This window comes from Chrysochloris asiatica, unplaced genomic scaffold, assembly GCF_000296735.1.
Source record: "Chrysochloris asiatica unplaced genomic scaffold, ChrAsi1.0 scaffold00232, whole genome shotgun sequence".
Lineage (NCBI taxonomy): Eukaryota > Metazoa > Chordata > Mammalia > Afrosoricida > Chrysochloridae > Chrysochloris > Chrysochloris asiatica.
The window spans coordinates 458510-465834 of NW_006408750.1; positions in this window are offsets into that span (position 1 = coordinate 458510).

The window sequence follows — 7325 nt, forward strand, 5'->3', positions numbered from 1 at the left end:
CTTGGTATTGGGATAATGAAAGACACATAGATCCATGGAACAGATTTGAGAATCCAGAAGTAAATTCATCCCTATGGTCAGTTGATCTTTGACAAAGGAACAAAATGCATGAAATGGGGAAGAGCTAGTCTCCTCAACAAATGGTATCCCCAAAACTTGAAACCATTTGCAGAAGAAGGAAACAATACCCATATCTCACATCGTATATAAAAAGGAAATCAACATAGATTAAAGACCTAAATATGAAACCTAGAACTATAAAGATCATCAGTGAAAAAATAGGGGAAAACTTAGGTCCTCTAACACATGGCATAAATAATATATCAAACATAACTGACAACAGCAGCACACAAAAGAAATAACTGGGACTTCCTAAAAATTAAGCACTTAAGTGCATCAAAAGATAGCACCCAAAGAGTAAGACACATTTTTTTCCAGACTGCTAACAAAATTTTGGAAATGACATATCATACAAGGGACTACTCTCTAAAATGTACAGAACACTTCAACGCCTCAACAAGAAGACAAATGATCAGATTAAAAACAGAGAAGACATGTACAGACACTTCACTAAAGAAGATTCTCAGGAGGTCAACAAACATAGGAAGAAATGCTCAAGATCATTAGCCCTTGTTGTTGTTAAGTGCCACTGAGGTGGTTCGGTTCCGACTTGTAATGACCCTCTGTAGGGCATCCGAGGGACAGCTGGTGAGCTTGAACTGCTGACCTTGCTTACGGTTCAAACCGACTTTTCAGCCCAGTACATTAACCTGCAGTGCCACACCTAGGCTCCCTTGGTGGTGGTAGTTATGTGCCGTGGAGTCAGTTCCTACTCATAGCGAACCTGTACAGGTTTTCCAAGGCTGTAAATCTTTACGGGAGCAGAAAGCCTCATCTTTCTTCTGCAGAACAATTGGTAGTTTTGAACTGCTGACCTTGGGGTTCACAGCCCAATTTGTAACCACTAGGCTACTAGAGCTCCTTTGGGCTCCCTTAGAAAGATGCAAATCAAAACAGCAATAAGAAACAGTAAATGTTGGCAAAGGTGAGACTGTATGGGACTTCCTCAAAAAGCTGGAAATAGAAATACAATATGACCCAGCAATCCCTCTATAGATCCTTAAAAAATGAGAGCCGTGACACAAATAGATACATGTACACTCATGTTCACTGCAGCGCTATGCAAAACAGATAGAGACAGCCTAAATGTCTTTCAACAGAAGAATGGTTAAAAATACTTTGGTACATACACACGGTGGAATATTACACAACTATGAAGAATGATGATAAATCTGCAAAACAACTCACAACGTGGATGAACCTGGAGGACATTATGCTAAGTAAAATTAGTCAATCACAAAAGGACAAGTATTTGTACAAAACCACTGATGTAAAAAGTTAACAAAATATTTTCTTATTAAATGAAACCTTCTATGATGGTTACCAGGAGTTAGAGGGTGAGCGAATTATTCATGGACTAGAGAGAAGACACCCTGGTGTGCACTGTGGGTTAATGCACCAGACTTCAAAGCCGCTTGAACTGCAAGGTCGGCAGTTCAAGCTCACCAGCTGCTCCTTGAAAATCCTATACAGGGTCACTATGGGTTGGAGTTGACTCAACGGCATTTAACAACAACAACAGGGAGTTTGGCACAAAAAAGTTGAAGGTAATGGAAAACACCAGACAAGTGCAATAATTAAAGTGAATAGAGGTAAATACTGTTAACTGAGGTTCCTGGTGCAGTCCTATAGAATAAGCACTGGACTGCAAATCACAGGTTGGCAATTCAAACCCTTCACAGCAATTTGGAAACCTTATATAGGTTCACTATGAGTCAAAACTACCTTGACAGCACTTGACAATAATTAAATAATGGTACATGGAGAGGATTGAAATCATTGTAATGACACAAAGTGGATGATTTGTTGAATGTGGGACCAATTATCTGTTATATAATCCTTCACTTAATTCACAATAAAAAGTTTGAAAAAAATTGGAAAGAATGCAGAGTCACTATACCAAAAAGATTAGTCAATGAAGGAAGAAATCTAAGCCGTGTTGAATGTATTGACGAAAAACGAGACTCCGGGTATTGACATAATACAAATAGAAATCTTTCAAAAAACTGATGCTGGACTAGAGGTGCTCATTCATCTATACCAAGAAATTTGGAAAACAGCTACCTGGCCATCCTATTGGAAGAGGTCCATATCTGTGACTATTCAAAAGAAAGATGATCTAACAGAATGTGGAAATCACCAAACAATATCATTAATATCACATACAAATAAAATTTTACTAAAGACACTTTTTAAATGGTTGCAGCAGTACATCAACAGGGAGTGATGAGAAATTCAAGCTGGATTCAGAAGAGGACATGGAACTAGGGGTAGCAATGCTGATGTCAGGTGGATCCTGGCTGAAAGCAGAGAACACCAAAAAAATGTTTACTTCTGCTCTACTGACTGTGCAATGGCATTTCACTGTGTGGAACATGACAAACTCTGCATAACACTGTGAAGAATGGATATTCCAGAACACTTCACTGTGCTCATGAGGAACCTATACATAGACCAAGAGGCAGTTGATCATATAGAATAAGGGAATATTGGGTGGTTTTAAATCTAGAAAGGTGTGCACAGGGTTGTATTCTTCCACCATGCTTATTCAATCTGTATGATGAGCATATAATCCAAGAAGATAGATTATATAAGAAGAACGTGGTATCGGGATTGGAGGAAGATTTATTAACAATTTATGATATGCAGATGACACAACCTTGCTTACTGGAAGCCAAGAGGGCTTGAAGTACTTAACTGGTGACGATCAAAGAATACAATCTTCTATATGGATTGAACCTCAATGTAAAGAAGATGAAAATCCTCACAATTAGACCAACAAATAACATAATAAATGGAGAAAAGATTAAAGTTACAAACGATTTTATTTTACTTGGAACCACAATCAACACACATAAGAGCAGCAGTCAAAAAATCAACTGAAGTATTAGGCACATCTGCTACAAAAGACCTCTTTAAGGAAGTACTGATTGTTTCAAAGTGTGGTGAGACCTAGGGACTCCTGAGTCCATGGACAAGGACATAGCCATGGAGAGCTAGAGCTGAGAGCAAAGCATCCAGCTGTTATGAAGTGAGGGGAGATGGACAAGAATGTCCAAACTTGTAGATAGTACCCAATCAACCTAGCTTCAGTGGCTTAATCAGAACTTGAATAAACGAAGATAAAAAAAATTTTTTTTTTTTAGATAAAAGAAACAAGTGTAAATGGCTACAATTTGATGAACTTGACCTATTTATGGATGTAGTAGCTCAAAGTACCAACTGAGAGTGAAGGAGTCTTCATATCAAGTATCCTTTCTGTATACAGGGTTGATGGGGGTGGTGGTGACATGCCATAAAGTCGGCTCTGACTCATAGCAACCCTGTATAGGGTTTCCAAGGAGGGACCAGTTGCTAGAGAAGAATATCATGTTTGGTAGGGTGGAGGATCAGAGAAAAAGAGGAAGACCCCTAGCGAGATGGATTGAAAAAGTGGCAGCATTAATGGGCTCAAGCTTGGCAACAATAGCGAGGTTGGCCCAGGATTGGGCAATGTTTTGTTCTGCTGTGCATAACATCCCTATGAGTCAGCACCAACTTGATGGCACCTAACAACACAAATCTTTACTGGAGCAGAAAACCTCATCTTTCTCCTGCGGAGCAGCTGGTAGTGTCAAACTGCTTACCTCGCGGTAAGCAGTAACCACTACACTACCAGAGCTCCTTATATGGGGTTGATAGGGATGGGTGATTTAGACATTGGGTATCTAAAATAGGGGGCTATAAAGGCATGAAGTGACTGGCTTACAAGTTTTTAAGAGGGAGTTTAGTTTCAGAGGGTGCAGGGGAAGGCAGAATCCCCACTGAATAGTATTTAGTCTTTTTACAGGTCTGGTAAAAAGAGATGGGGATAAGATTCTTATGATTCAATAGTATGTACTTGTTATCACAACTAATTGTGACTGTCACAACTGTAAAGGTAGAAGTTTTGTAACAAAAAGAGGAGAATAGTTAATCTTACAATCCAGGAACAGAGGAACCCAGGATTATCAAGGGAGAAGAGCACTAGCGGAATGTGGGAGTCTATCTAAAGAAGCAGTGACACCAGAGATGAAGGCAGAGATGAGGACATGGAGAAATATAGCAGCTGAGGACTCTAGACTCATGGAAAGAGAAAGGTTGTGTGCTGGTGGCCAGGAGGTAGGCTTGCAGAATGTGCCCTTTGGTAGTTTAAATGATTATATATTCCTGAGTGTTTTTGTGTACATCCTAAAAGACCTCTTTAAAGTGTTAAAGAGCAAAGATATCAGTTTAAGGACTGAGGTACACCTGACCCAAGCAATGCTGTTTTCAATTGCCTTATAAGCGTGTGAAAGTTGGACAACAAATAAGGAAAACCATAGAAGAATTGATGCATTTGAATTATTATGTTGGAGAAGAATATTGAAAGTACCAAGGACCAAAAGAACAAAATCTGTCTTGAACGAAGTGCAGTCAGAATGTTCCTTTGAAGTAAGGATGTTTAGACTTTGTCTTACATACTTTGGATATGTGATCAGGAGGAAGCAGTTCCTGGAAAAGGACATCATGCTTGGAAAAGTAAAGGGTTAGAGAAAAAGTGCAAGACCCCCAAAGATATGGATTGACACAGTGGCTGCAATGATGGTTCAAGCATGATAACAACCGTGAGGATAGCATATGACCGGGTAGTGTTCCATTCTGTTCTGTATATAAGGTTCTATAAGTTGGAACCAACTAGACAGCACCGAACAACAACAACAACAGCAATATGATGTTAATGAGGTCGAATGCAAACTACAGGATGAGGTTGTATCTTTAGATAAGAAAATATTAAACAAGCAAGCACAGTTTAGGACCTACTCGATGGCACTTAACAACAAAAACAAACCAGCAGTAAAGAGTGAATTCTTTGGGATCACTTCACTGTGAAGCTCCTAGACCCAGGAGAAAATTGATGCCAAGAAGCATGTGGATCTTCAAGGAATGCTTGGCCTACATATATGCTAAAAGAAGACAAGGACTTTTCCCAGAAATGAAAAGGAGAATGCCTCTCCCTAGAGAGAGCACTCGGAATTTGGACTCCTAGCCTTCTACACTGTAAGAGAATAATTTCTTGTTTGTTAAAGCAATCCACTTGTGGTATTTCTCTTATAGCAACACTAGAGAACTGAGACAAGATTGAAGTGGTAATTAAAGGAAAAGATGCAGGAAAAATAAAAAATATTAATAATATTTTAAACTAATAATGGTGTATTTTTAAAGTTTTTATTGTGAATTGAGTGATGATCCACAGAGCAGATTATCAATTTTACATTCAACAAATCATATACTTTGCTTCATTACATGGTTGCAATCCCTTCCAAGTACCAACAGTTAACAGCATTTACCTCTATTTACATAAACTATTGCATGCCTCCCTGTGTCTCCCACTACCTTCATACATTCTCTGCTAACCTCCCTCTTGTTGTATATTGCCTGCCCTGTCACCCATGTTTCTTCCCCCTAGCCCAAGAATAATTTTACCTCCCCTCACTCTAACCATCATAGATTTTTTGTTTTCCAAGGAAACTTTTTTTTTTTTTAACTTTTTGCAACAGTGGACTCATACAATGTGTGTCCTTCTGTGATTGGCTAATTTCACTTAGCATAATGTCCTCCAAGTTCAACCATGTTGTGAGGTGTTTCACAGATTCATTACTATTTTTCAACCTTTTGTAGTACTCCATTGTGTATTTTGTAGTATTTGTAGAATACTACATTTTGTAGTATTCCATTCCATTTCATACCAATGTTTATTTAACCATTCTGTTAATGGGCATTTAGGCTTTCTCTCTCTCTCTCTTTCTTTCTTTTTTTTTAAGTTTTTATTGTAAATTGAGTGATAATTTACATGGGAGAACATCAGCTTTACATTCATCCTATCATATTTCATTTCATTGCAATGATTACAATCCCCTTCATGCATCACCAAACAACCAAAGGGCACACCCCACAAGCCCCCCCCAGCCGTCAGCACACAGACCGTCACCTGCTTGTGAATTCCTATAGAGTTTCAGTCTTGGAAGGTGGTTTCCCCTGGCTTTCGCTATATTTTTTATATGTCTCTTACAGACAGTCTATTGAAGGATGATTATCCATTCTGTTCTTTATGACTCTTAACTGGTATATTTAGTTGACTTATATTCAATGAAATTATCAATAGGTGTGAATTGATTGTTGCCATTTTTCTCAGGGTTCTTTGTGGTACTGCTTGATTCTTAATTCTATATAATTTTCTATGCTGAGTTTCTTTTGCTTATTGGTTTTCTTTTCATTTGCATTTCTGCTCTGATAATGTTTACTAAATCTTTCTGAGTTTCCTGTTTTTTGTTGTTTGGGGTTTTGGTTTTCGATTTTTTTCTGATGTGGAAGCATATTATTTTTCTTTAAGGTTACTTGTAATCTTTTTTCCTCCTGAAAATAGTCTGTTTTATCTTGAAATATACTCGACTTCCTTGTAATTTGGAAGATCTGCATCTACACTATTCCCTCTTTCTGCTTTGTAGTTGATTTCATTATGCATTGATATCTCTGATTCCCTGTTTTCAGTCTTGTAGGTTTGTTTTACTTTAAATAATTCTATATCTGGATTGATTTCTGGGTGGTGTTGTCATGGATGTTTATCTTAATGGATGTTTGCTTTTGTTGGTTCTCAGTCCAAAGCATACCCTTTAGTATTTTTTGTAATGTTGCTCTGGTCATTAGAAATTCCTTTAATTTCTGTTTATCAGGAAATGATCTAATTTCATCATCATATTTGAGGGACAGTATTGCTGGAAGACGACTATCTGGCCTACTGATTGAAAGAGATCTGTATTTGTGCCCATTCCAAAGAGAAGTGACCCAACAGAATGCAGAAATCATCAGACAATCTCTTTAATATCCCATGTGAGTAAAGTTTTACTAAAGGTAATAATACAGAAAGGACTGCAAACATTCATTGACAGAGAACTTCCAGATTCAGAAGAGGACATGGAACAAGGGATATCATTGCATTGCTGATGTCCAATGGATCTTGGCTGAAAGCAGAGAATATCAGAAAGATATTTACTTGTGCTTTATTGACTACACAAAGGCTTTCAAGTGTGTGGATCATGACAAGCTATGGACAACATTGCGAAGTATGAGTATTCCAGAACACTTAATTGTGTTCATGAGGAATCTGTACCTGGACCAAGTGGCAGTTGTTTGAACAGAACATGGGA